The sequence below is a fragment of the Miscanthus floridulus genome, chromosome 11 (genome assembly GCF_019320115.1).
Source record: "Miscanthus floridulus cultivar M001 chromosome 11, ASM1932011v1, whole genome shotgun sequence".
In the NCBI taxonomy this organism is placed as follows: Eukaryota; Viridiplantae; Streptophyta; class Magnoliopsida; order Poales; family Poaceae; genus Miscanthus; species Miscanthus floridulus.
In genome coordinates this window covers 93911945-93924976 of record NC_089590.1, presented here as the reverse complement: position 1 = coordinate 93924976, position 13032 = coordinate 93911945, and positions in this window count along the sequence as shown.

Below are 13032 nucleotides of genomic sequence, written 5' to 3'. Positions count from 1 at the left end.
TTAAAAAGATCGAACAAAACTTATGGATCAAAATCACTTAGTTGTACCATAGGTCTTAAACCTTAAAGTGGTCATGTACTTAATTACATAAAGAGCTGAACATAGAGCTATCTACATCAACTTTTGAGAACAACATAATAGTCAAGATTCCAACGAACTCAACAAGTAGAGTCATTGCATGAGCAAACAACAATGAATAAAATTCTATAGTGCTATCATCTCCTTTATACCCACTCCAAGTATGCTTGAGATTACGAAATATTTTTGTAGAGGTGGGCACAAAAGTCCTGGTAAGGCGGTCTAGTAGGAATTCGGTGAGTGCTGCCAAGGCTGAGGAAGTAGTATTGCTTTAGATGTAGACTTGAACCTAGACCTCTTATCAACCCTCAGCTTGTGCCAAATGAATTTAAAACTACCACTATCATAGAGAAGAAATCAATTTGTGAACATGTGTAGTCACATTTGAGAATTGTGGGCAGTAATGATCCCATTTTCTGATCAATTTAAGCACCGCATCTATCGAGTATCGATATTAGGGATACCCAAAGTAAGGAAGTTAGCGCCCATGCTGACTTCCTCGGATGGCTCGAGACATATTAAAAGGTCTCACCGACCCCAAGGTCGCAGGCTCCGTCTCGCTCGACCTCGAGGCCACGGGCTCCGTCTTGCCTGACCCCTTAGGTGCGGGCGCCGTCTCGCCCGACCCCAAGGACGTGAGTTTCATCTCACCCAAGGCCGTGGGCTCCGTCTCGCCCGACCTTGAGGCCATGGGCTCCGTCTTGCCCGACCTTAAGGCTACGGGCTCCGTCTCGCCTGACCCCTTAGGTGCGGGCTCCATCTCACCTGACCCCGAGGATGCTATTTCAATCTCAACCAAGGTCATGGGCTCCGTCTCGCCCGACCTTGAGGATGCGGGTTCCGTCTCGTCCGATGGGGACCCATACCGCCGTCAACCACACTAGGTCCAATCATATGGGCCTGGGTCAAAACTCTAATGCCAGGGAAGAGGCTGGCATGCCTTGATGTAACCGGTGGCCATGATAGACCATACTTGGGGATTCACATCAAGAACAGTGTCGGGCGTGCCAGTGTTGTTCTGCCTAATCCTCGTATAGACGCTGATAGGCGTGTCAGTTCACCACGATGTCCGCCGGGATAGAGTGGAACGTCATGACCAGCAGATGATGCCTGTGCATGGTGCTAGTGATGAATAGGGTTGTGACATAGAGCCATCCCTATTGACATCTACAGGATCAGTGGGACCCGCATAAAGGAGAAGAAGGACCCGGCAACCTTGGAAGCCTTCTTCTCTCTCTCGTTATTCTCCTTTTCCTCCTCTATAACCTGTGTTTCCCTTCACCTATAAAAGGGGAAGCAGGGCGCCCCATGAAATGGGGGGATCTGGACATAAGAGCACGACACGAGCACACGGCTGAGCGGCAGGCGAGCTCTCAGCACCCGTTCACTCCTTCCACTAGAGACTTGGGATCCTCTCCCTCTCTCACCTGTTTGTAACCCCTACTGCAAACCAAGTGCCGGTAACATGAGCAGCAGTGAACTAGATGTAGGGACATTCTGCCTAAACTAGTATAAACCCTTGTGTCCTCTGAGCACACCATCCGAGCCAGACACGCAAATACAAATTTACTCACCGGTGGTCTAAAAACAACAACAGTTGGCATGTCAGGTAGAGGCTTTTTGCGCATCTCCATGTGCACATCAGGCCTCAGATGGCTAGTCACGGTGTCAGCTGGGTCCTAGGCATGCACGTGTGCTTTGGGAACCTGGACTTCATCATTACGATGAAGGGAGAGTTGGCACAAGTTCCCACTGCCGTCCAGCCTCTCCACTCCGCTGGCCTCAACACGATCGCCGAGGCACTTGAGGAGTTGCAACTTCATGCACTAGAGGCCCACACGCCCAGGAGCAACTAGCTCCTTGGCTTTGATTATGGGTGGCTAGTCAGGCTAGAGCACCAGCTAGGTGCCTTCCTAGGACCTCGACCGTCCCGAGAGGACCTGTGCCGCCTCACCTTCTCGTTCGCCAACATCATGACGTAGCTTGCCGGAGGAGAGCCGCTCTCCTCGAAATACCTCATCCAGAGCACCCCGATAGCACTCTCGTTCGGTCTACGCAATGCCACAGAGACAGAACTCTAGCTCAAGCAAGAACGCGCGGAGCTTGAGCGAGAGATAGAGCGCCACGGAGACGGTGGGCGTGTGTGCGCCGTGGCCCACGACATGAACCGAAGGAACATTGAGGATGACAAAGCCCTCCCACACTTCACCTGGCCAAGCTAGAACATCACTGCCACGATGGCCTTGCTCTAGGGGCTTCCAGAGCCCATGACACCCGAGGATCATCGGGGCCATCGCAAGATTTGCACGCTACTTGAGCGTGCAGCGGCGCAGCAGGCCAAGAGCTCGTTGTCCCAACAACACGAGCTCGCCGCCAGCCAGTGCACACCCTCAGAGCGACCCAATAAGGATGTGTCAGTCCACCAGGTGCAGCGAGGTAGCAGGCCGCGCGCCACAGCCTTGGTGCATGAGCGTCTCGACCTCCACCACGACGCGCGCAACACCCTCGATACCCGCAGGCGTGTCCACGGCAATGAGAGGGAGGAGGCTAGCCGTGGCTACCACCCTCATCATGGCAGACGCTACAATAGTGGCGGGGACCGAAGCCCAAGCCCCGACTTGCTGGGACCTCAAGCCTTTGGTCGACACATCCTTAGCGTCGTCTTCCCAGCGTGGTACCGACCGCCGACCAACATCCCGAAATACTCCAGGGAAACAAACCCCAGACTGTGGCTCGAGGATTATCAGCTTGCTTGCCAAGGCAGTGGAGTAGATAGTGACAATTTCATTATCCACAACCTTCCATTGTTCCTAGCCGATTCGGCGCGAACGTGGTTGGAACACCTTCCGCCCAACCGAATCCAAAGTTGGGCGGACCTAAAAGAGATCTTCGTGGGAAACTTCCAGGGCATATATGCACGTCCTGGGAACCCATGGGATCTCAAAAACTATCGATAGAAGTCTGGGGAAACTCTTCATGGGTACATCCGGCACTTCTACCGGCAGCGCAACGAGCTGCCCGATGTCGCTGAAGCCGACATCATAGGAGCTTCCTTGTCTGGGACCACCTGTGAGTCCCTGGTTCACAAGCTAGGATGTAAGGGGTTGTGAACCACCAAGGAGCTCCTCGACATCGCCACCAGTCATGCCTTGGGCAAGGCGGCAGTCAGGGCGATTTTTGACCACCCAAGGGCAAGGCAAGGCAGGACGAGGACGCTAGCGAAGGTGCCTCCAACCACCCCAACAAGAAGAAGAACAAGCAGCAGTGCGAGGACTCATCAACGGCCTGTGCATCACCATCGAGTTGGGTATCCAATAGCTTGACATCTAGGGCGACTCCCAGCTGGTCATCGACCAAGTCATGAAGGAATCAAGCTACCACAACGCCAAGATGGCTGCGTATTGCCAAGAAGTCCACCAGCTAGAGGACAAGTTTGACTATCTCGAGCTCAATCACATCTCGAGGTGTCTCAACGAGGTGACCGACACGTTGGTAAAAACAGCATTCGACCAAGAGCCGGTGCCGATAGGCATCTTTGCCAGTGATCACTACAAGCCCTTGGGCCACTATGAGGAGTCGGAACAGACCGGTGATGGGCTGCCTGCCCTAGGCTCAGGGGCTAACTAGCCGGTGGCTCCATCCGACCTCAAAGTCATGGAGCTTGATGAGGATCCAGCGATAGAGCCCAACCCTCTGGCTGACTAGAGGATGCCTTACCTCAACTACCTCCTCCGTGATGCACTACCGATGGACAAAATGGAGGCTTGGCGGCTCATGTGTCGTGCTAAGTCCTTTGTCGTTATTGAGGGCGAGCTCTATAGGCGAAGCCACACTGAGATTCTACAGCGCTGCATCCCCATCGAACAAGGGAAGCAGTTACTGAGTGATATCCACAGTGGGGTCTGCGGGCACCATGCCGCACCTAGGACCCTGGTCAGAAACATGTTCCAACAAGGCTTCTACTAGCCGACCGCATTAGCCGATGCTGAACCGCGTGGCGATGAAGCTTGAGCAAGACTTGGTGCCGATGGACGAAGGCAACGGTGAAAAGCAAGTGAAGTCAAGATCGATGAACCAATATGATCACGTGATGATATGAAGTGGATCATATCATTGTTGATCATGTTGGTGCATGTGTTGCATTGACATTGGAGGAGATGGAATAAAATGCGCGAGGCAAAGGTATAACCTAGGGCATTTCATTTCACCGATCATAGGTGTGTAGATAAGTAGATGACCGGGTTTAGGATAGATGGCCGTACTATCAAGAGGGGCAAACTTGTTTGCATATCGGTCATCTAGTGTTACTCGAGTGATCTAACTTTGCATCATCGCTAGGATCTAGTGGCGTGGCAAGTTGAGTGGCTAATCCTTTTGAAAATGTTTATGAAAAGCTAACACACATACACATGGTGGTGCACACTTGGTGGTGTTGGCACATTTGCAAAGGAGAAGAAGTTAGAGTTGCCATGAATCAACTTAGAGAAGAGAAAAAGGTTTTTCGGTGTACTCCGAACTATAGGATGGTCCTTGGATTGGAATACTGTTTTGATCCATTGTGATTAGGATCAAGTATGTATGTGAGATGTGTAGCCCTCTGAGTAAGCTTTCCAAAATGTCAAAGATCATCAAAATCAGAGTTCGGAGCTAAGAGTTATAGCCGTTTTAGCACTGAAAGGTCTGTGACCGGATGTTGGCGCGAAAAATGACCGGACGTTGGGGTCCAGTGTCCGGTCAGCACCTGCGAGTCCGGTCACAGTGTCCAGTTAGTGTTTTTAGCATGTCCAAAAGCGACCAGATGCTAGGAGAGTCCGGTCAGTGATGATCGGACACATCCGGTCGCTGAAAAACGTCGCTGGAACCTCTCTGTAAGTGACCGGACGCTGGGTTTCAGCGTCCGGTCGTTATGACCTGCGCGTCCGGTCAGTACGCGCTTTGCCCAATGAAGGGGTAACGGTTATTTTAGCCCTTGGTGCTATAAAAGGAGTGTGTGGTCGGCCTTGGGCTAGTTGGAGAGCACCCTCACACCTATGTGGCTTGTGTAGGAGTGCTTGGATGCCCTCTAACTCACTTGTGCTTGCAAGAGTGTGAATCGATTACGAGTGAGTGTGGTTCTAGTGCGTTGCATTGTGAGATTACATCGAGTGGTACTAGGTGATCGAGTTGCAAGCCGATGGTGCTTGTTAGTCTTGGAGGTTGCCACCTCCTAGATGGCTTGGTGGTGGTCTCCGTCGAAGCCCGCAAGAAGCTTGTGCGGTGCTCCGGAGAAGAGCTTTGTGAGAGGCATTGTGCTCGCCCCGCGGGAGCCATAAAGAGTAACTCTAGTTGAGTGTGTCATTGAGCTACCCTTACTTTTGGGGTAGGTTCTTGCGGTGCCCGACATGCGGGCTTGGCGGGTGATGCCAATTAGCCACCGAACCACCAAGTGAGCGGTCGACACAACGGGGACGTAGCGTGTTGGCAAGCACGTGAACCTCGGGAGAAAATCACCGTGTCAACCTTGTTCTTCCCATTGGTTTGCAATCCCCTTACACAAGCTTGTGATTACTTTTATATATATTGTGCTTGTGTAGTTGCTCTTATAATTAGTTAGCTTGTGTAGCTCACTAGTTACCTTCTTGCTTGTGTAGCATAGAACTAGCTCCCTTGCGTGGCTAATTTGGTTTGTGTAACCTTGTTAGTCACTTTGCTTAGTTTGTATAGCTAAGTATTTGTGCTCTCTAATTTGGCATTGGTTGTCTTGTTATTGAGCATTGTTAGTGAGCTTAGTTGGCTTTGTGCTTTTTCTTACTAGTATGTGTAGGAGCTCCCTCATTGCTTGAAATACTAGTGGCATAGGTTTGTGTGACCTTGCTCCTATAATTGGTTAGGTGAGCTCTAGTTATCCCGGCACCTTTGTTGCTTAATTAGGATCTTTGCAAGGTGCTAGAGAACATAGATAGAGGGGTGTAGTCTTGGCTAGACCGATAGTTTTAATTCCACACTTGTTTCGGTTAGCCGATGCGATTGAGTTTTAGAAACAACTATTCACCCCCCCTCTAGTCGCCACCTGTGAAGGGTGTTAATACAACACTCGATAAACCCACCTGCCGGCCCAAGCACTCCAAACGATCCCCATCACGTGGCCATTCGTAGTCTAGGGGCTCGATCTGGTCGGACCTCTCAAGAGGGCTGCCGGGGGCTATACGCACTTGCTTGTCGCCGTAGACAAGTTTACAAAGTGGATAGAGGCTCGACCGATCTCCGTGATCAAGTCCGAGCAAGCCGTGTTGTTCTTCCTTGACATCATCCATCGCTTTGGAGTCCCAAACTCCATTATCACGGACAACGACATGCAGTTCATTGGAAAAAAGTTCCTCTGATTCTGCGATGAATACCACATCCGCGTCAATTGGGCCGTCGTGGCACACCCCCGCACAAACGGGCAGGTCAAGCGTGCGAACGACATGGTCCTACAAGGCCTCAAGCCTAGGATTTTCAACCGGTTGAACAAGTTTGGCAGACGATGGGTCGCGGAGCTTCCCACGGTGCTCTAGAGCCCGAGGACAACCCCCAGCCGGGCCACCGGCTACACGCCATTCTTCATGGTCTACGGTTTCGAGGCTATCCTCCCAACTGACCTTGATTATGGAGCGCCAAGGGTTAGGGCGTATGATGAACAGGGAGCCAATGCGTCCCTCGAGGATGCCATGGACCAGCTAGATGAAGCGCGTGACGTTGCCCTCCTCCGCTCAGCCAAGTACCAGCAAGCGTTGTGCCGATACCACATCTGTCGAGTGCGGGGTCGGGCCTTCAACGTCGGGGATCTGGTGCTCCGCCTCGTCCAGTGCAACAAGAACCACCACAAGCTCTCTCCACCATGGGAGGGACCATATATCGTCGTGGAGGTGCTCCGACCAGGCACCTATAAGCTCAAGAACATCGATGGCAAAGTCTTCATCAATGCCTGGAACATCGAACAGCTACGTCGCTTTTACCCTTAATCTACACACGCTTTCTCTTATCAGTTTCGCTATCGACTCTTCGATCTTTAGTGACACCTGACCCCAGCAACGGCAAGGGGTCGGGCCTCACTCGGGGGCTGATAAGAGCATATCTATTCGGTAGACATTCTCTATGCCCGACCCTTTCTCATGTTAAGATCTAGAAGCAAGGGTTGTGGAAACAAACGCTGAGTAAAACTGGTTAGACCGTAAGAAACCTACGCCCCAGCGGCTACGACATTTTTGCTCACCATCGTGATCAGAGTTTTTTGCCCGTACCCCGAGCTTTTTAGCCTTAACTATGGAAAGAGTCAGAACGCATTAAAGAGTATATCTACACAACAAACATTCTCTATGCCCGACCCTTTCTCATGTTAAGATCTAGAAGCAAGGGTTGCGGAAACGAACGCTGAGTAAAACTGGTCGGACTGCAAGAAACCTACGCCCTAGCAGCTATGGTGTTTTTGCTCACCAGCTTGATCAGAGTTTTTTGACCCGCACCCCGAGCTTTACAGCCTCAACGATGGAAAGGGTTGGAACACATTAACCTTTTCATACAAAAAGGGAAGAAGAGCTAAAAATCTGTTAGGACATAACAAAATTTAAGAGTTTGTCCACTTATTACAAGTTTGCCGCCTTGCTTATCTACCTAACTAATTTCTTGGGGAATGATCTCATCCTCTATCTTGGTAGGTAAGTCCTATGCCAGAGGGGCCACCTCCTTCTCGATGTCGTCCAGCTCGGCGTCGGTATAGACAGGCGCGAGAACCATCACATCTAAGGAGAGATACGGAGCTAAAAATGCTCCTATGGCCCATTCAGGCCCAGGAGTTCGAAGGCTGGCCCTCCAACGGATTCACAGCCATTGTGGGGCACCCTTAGAGTGAGGGGTGGAAAGGAATGGGCCCACTAGTGGCCAATACCTAGGCGCACGAGCGTTGCGGGCATCCCGGCCCATGTTCGAGTCTTGGTCGGTTCTAGTTCATGGTTTTTCCTCGAAGAAAGGCAATGAGCCCTTGGCACTGGTCGAACGGACCCGAGAACTATATGGATTGGCCACTGAGAATCTAGAGTTGGTCACCAGTTGACCCATGTTGAACCCTCGCGAATGGGAAGTTGGGGCCCCACTCAGACTAGCCAGTTAACAGCTCACCGAGCACCATGTTTCGTCTATCGAGGAAAAACATGGCAGGGCCTAGCCCCTCCATTTTATCGAAAAAATGCTTGAGGAATGATGATCACAAAGACGAGCCGACCCTCGACCAGACCCCTGCTATGCTGGGGGCTCGAGGGAAATTGGACTCGCAAGAAGACCGAACGCATGGTCGTAGTACAATGGCGGACCGATTAGATCCTAGGGGACCAGAATCAAGAAAAATCTTTCCGACCTTCCAAATCCTACGGTTACATGCCCCCAAGAAGACCGATCATGACAAAAGGGAATCGCCATCCTACCAGGACACGTTGCGGGCTGTAAAAAGAAGGCCAATGACCTCAGAGTCCTCCCGTCTGGAAAAGCCTCCAAAGGAGTATTCTACTCCTCCGCAGGCTTGGGGGCTACTGTCGGGTATCAATATTAGGGATACCCAAAGCAAGGAAGTTAGCGCCCACGCTGACTTCTTCGGATGGCTCGAGACTTATTAAAAGGTCTCACCCGACCCTAAGGCCTTGTGCTCCATCTCGCTCGACCTCGAGGCTGCGGGCTCTGTCTCGCCTGACCCTAAGGACGTGGGTTCCGTCTTGCCCGACCTTGAGGCTATGGGCTTTGTCTCGCCTGATCTCGAGGCCACGGGCTCTGTCTCGTCTGATCCCTTGAGTGCGGGCTCCGTCTCACCCGACCCCAAGGATGCGGGTTTCGTCTCGCCCAACCTCGAGGTCACGGGATCCGTCTTGCCCGACCTCGAGGCCACGGGCTCCATCTCGCCCGACCCCTTGGGTGCTGGCTCTGTCTCGCCTGACCGCTTGGGTGCGGTCTTCGTCTCGCCCAACCCCGAGGATGTGGTTTCTGTCTCGCCCATGGTCGCGGGCTCCATCTCGCCCGACCTCGAGGACGCGGGTTCTATCTCTTCCGATGGGGTCCCATACCGCCTCCAACCACTCCAGGTCCATGCGTATGGCCCTGGGTCAAAACTCTGATGCTAGGGAAGAGGCTGGCGCATCTCGATGTAACCTGTGGCCATGACGGGCCATACCTGAGGATTCACATCAAGAACAGTGTAGGGCATGCCAGTGCTGTTCTGCCTAATCCTCGTACGGACGCTGACAGGCGCGTTAGTTCACCATGACGTCTGTCGGGACGGAGTGGAACGCCATGACCGGCAGATGACGCCTGCGCATGGCGCCAGTGACGAATAGGGCTATGACATGGAGCCGTCACTGTTGACATCTATAGGATCGACGAGACCCACATGAAGGAGAAGGACCCGGCAACCCTAGAATCCTTCTTCTCTCTCTTGTTCTTCTCCTTTTCCTCCTCTGTAACCCGCGCTTTCCCTTTGCCTATAAAAAGGGAAGCAGGGCACCCCATGAAAAGGGGAGATCTGGACACAAGAGCACGACATGAGCACACAACTGAGCGGCAGGCGAGCTCTCAGCACCCGTTCACTCCTTCCACCAGAGACTTGGGATCCTCTCCCTCTCTCGCCTGTTTGTAACCTCTACTGCAAACCAAGTGTTGGTAACATTAGCAGCAGTGAACTAGACGTAGGGATGTTCCACCTGAACTAGTATAAACCCTTGTGTCCTCCGAGCACACCATCCGAGCCAGACGCGTAAATACAAATTTACTCGCCGGTGGTCCGAAAACACCGACAGCATCTAACTGCGAATATGGAACAATCAACAAGATAAATGAGATGGCAATCAACAGGCGAATATGGATTTCTCATCGATTTTTCTTATCGGAGAGGTATCCCATTTCAGCCTCACATACATGTGACTTTACTACCGCCTCCGTTGCACGACTAGCGGTTTCCACCATGCAAAACTCACTAGGAGTCGTTTCTGCCTTGCACGACCAGGAGATGGTGTCATGTGCGTTGTATGCCTCGGTGACCACTACATGCTGGAACCCACTCTCTCCACTTTCTGCTCACTCATCCCTCATCTGCCTCCCTCAAACCCACAGTTAGCGGACGAGTACGACTAGGAGGCCTATAAATTTTCAAATGTTAATGAGTACACTATTGAACTATTACAATGCTCCTTTGATCCCCTATGCAAATGACATGAAAAGAGGACGTGGAGAAAGGGGCGGGCCGATGGAGTTGGGCGGGCCGATGGAGTTTACCTCCGACGAGCGTAGAGCGACGGCAGTCGCTAGAAGCGGGGCACTCGAGGAAGGGGCAGGCCGACGGAGTTTACCTCCGGTGAGCGGCAGAGCTGCGGTGGCGGTTAGTGGAAGTGGGGCGCTTGAAGAAGGGAGTTTTGTGCTATCCCATCGCTTTTATTGTGTAGTGTAGTGTGGTCGAAGCTGCAAGCGAGTCAACGGCGGACATAAGTGGAAGAGTGTACGGTGAAATCGTTTTCCACTGCTGCAGGATCGTTGTGTACGAAGACATAAGTGGAGGAGTCGTATAATAAACATAAACTATTAAAAGTACAGCAAATTGTAGAGATAATTCACGTGATATCTAAATGCCTGTCACTAACATGCACAATGATAACTAACGATGGTCTCATTCCCAACAGGAAAAGCAGATAGCCATATATAAGTCATTAATATAACAAGAAACCATCCGCCATAATGCACAAAAAACAATATAGAAAGGCCATAATCAAGAATTGAAATAACAATTTAAATCAGAGGGCCAACCAACTCCCAAACAAACTCAAACAGAAAGTATGAGAATTCGATGTTATTAACCAAAAGCATGAAAACGGTACATGGTTCGTTAGAAATAACAATAAATCCACACAAGTCTTTGAATCATATCTCAAAATTTAGTACAAAGAGGCACGCTTCTCAACTCCCTTTTATAGGGACTATGACTTATAGTTGCCAGCCTGAGCATTTTATTAAGCATGCACAAGGATTTATCATTTATGAAGGAATAACAAAGGGATATTTTAAAGCTAGGTTACATTATCAAATTCTTCGGCCCACATATAATCACAGCATGGAAAAAACTTAGAATAAACCCACAATCTTCACTTCAAACAGATTTAAATTTTGTTTAGCTAGACTATGTTTATGCACATAACTGATCTAGATTGTGGATCACATATATCCATAGGACACTGAATATCCTCTAGTTGTCTATCAACCAAAAGTTGATTTGCATTTACAGTCTTCATTGCCTCTTGGAAGTGCTTCTCCCCCTCTGGTTACCAATTGGGAGATGAGTGATTTATTTGGTACCTCTACTCTTTTAGGCACATTCTTTACAGGATAAAGAGACTTTGTAACACCTTTATAATTAGAAAAAATATCTGGCATATTGTTTGAAATGTTTTGTAAATTAAAAACCCTTTTAACTTGTAGTTCAATTTCCGTAGTATGTGGATCAGAAAATTAAATTGCCTATTTTCCTGACATTTTTTTTTGTACTTCTCTCGTTCCAATTAATTTCCTTGTGCTTCTTTTCTCTACCCATTGGCAAGGAATTCATCAACTGTGTGAGATGCACCCGGATCTTATCACCTTCGGAAGTACACAGCAGAGCGAGAATGGCGTGCATGTCTTGAACGACTGCATCCAAATAGCCTAGCAAGGCAGTGTTGCATGCTCTGCAGCCTGCACAGTGTGACGTCGCAATGCGAGAAATGGGTGTGTCTCAGTAGCCACAGCTGTTGTGTAAATAAAAAAAGACATACAGTATGTGCATCGACTTCTCTGAATGCTTTATTTCTTTTCTAGCATCAGCATGTGAAGAGACAACAGCTTATTGGCCCAAAAGAGAGAAAAAAAGAGAGATTGAGATATTCATGTCAACATCGGGCGTGCCATTACAATTTGCTAAGTTGTACTAGTAACATATATACACACAACACGCGCTCAGCTTAGGTTTAGCATAACTCGAAACCGGACAGAGGCTTTGGCTCAGTCTGTGGGCAGGACAGGCCGAATTCCTCCAAGTTCATCCCGATGCTAATTGCTGTCGCGATGAACACCATGGCCGCGAACTGCCACAGGCTATCCTTGGCGTAGTCGGGCAGGCCGGGGATGAGGAAGCTGCACAGCAAGGACACGGTAATAAGCGAGTATGACGCCGATGGTTACGAGGTTCGTCCAGAACTTCTTGCGGCTGGCGACGAGTTTCTGCGGATCCTCGTCCTCCACGGTCACCCTCTCCGACGACGACGACGGCATCTCCGAACTTTACTGACTTGTGTTTGTGTGCTCCGCGCCGATCGAGCTCTTCGATAATCCGATCTACGGCTCGCAGGCTTGGAGCCCTTCCTCTTCGTGTATATTTATTGAACCGACGAGAGCGCATGGCCGGCTCGGACTCCTCGTCGGGTGGATGATGATTATGGCCCGCTCGGACTCGGAATTGAAACAGGCATCCTGCTCGGACCCATCATCCTGTTCGCTTAGCTTGTTTGATTTATAAGCCGTATTTTTTCGACGAACGAACAATATTTTTCTCTCACACTAAATTAGCTAATAGTACTTTCAGTCATGCATTATCAGCCAAACAAACCCAAACGAACAGAGTGTATGTCTAGAAGCCGTTTTTTATTTCTTTTTTGTTTAGTTTTTTGTTATTTATTATTCTTCCTCATTTATCCCTTTCCTGGAACACCGTGGAAGCATTGGTTTAAAATTAGTGGAACCATGATAATATTTGTTGAAACATTACAAATGAGCAAAAGGGAACATCTTTTAATTTATGTAGGCACAACTTATTTTCTCATGAATCTTGAACCATTTTTTTCTCTTTGAATCTTGAGTATAGCCAGCTAAAACTATCAAAATAAACTCACTAAACATAATGTGCGGGAATTAAACTCAGGCGCGCCACCTTAG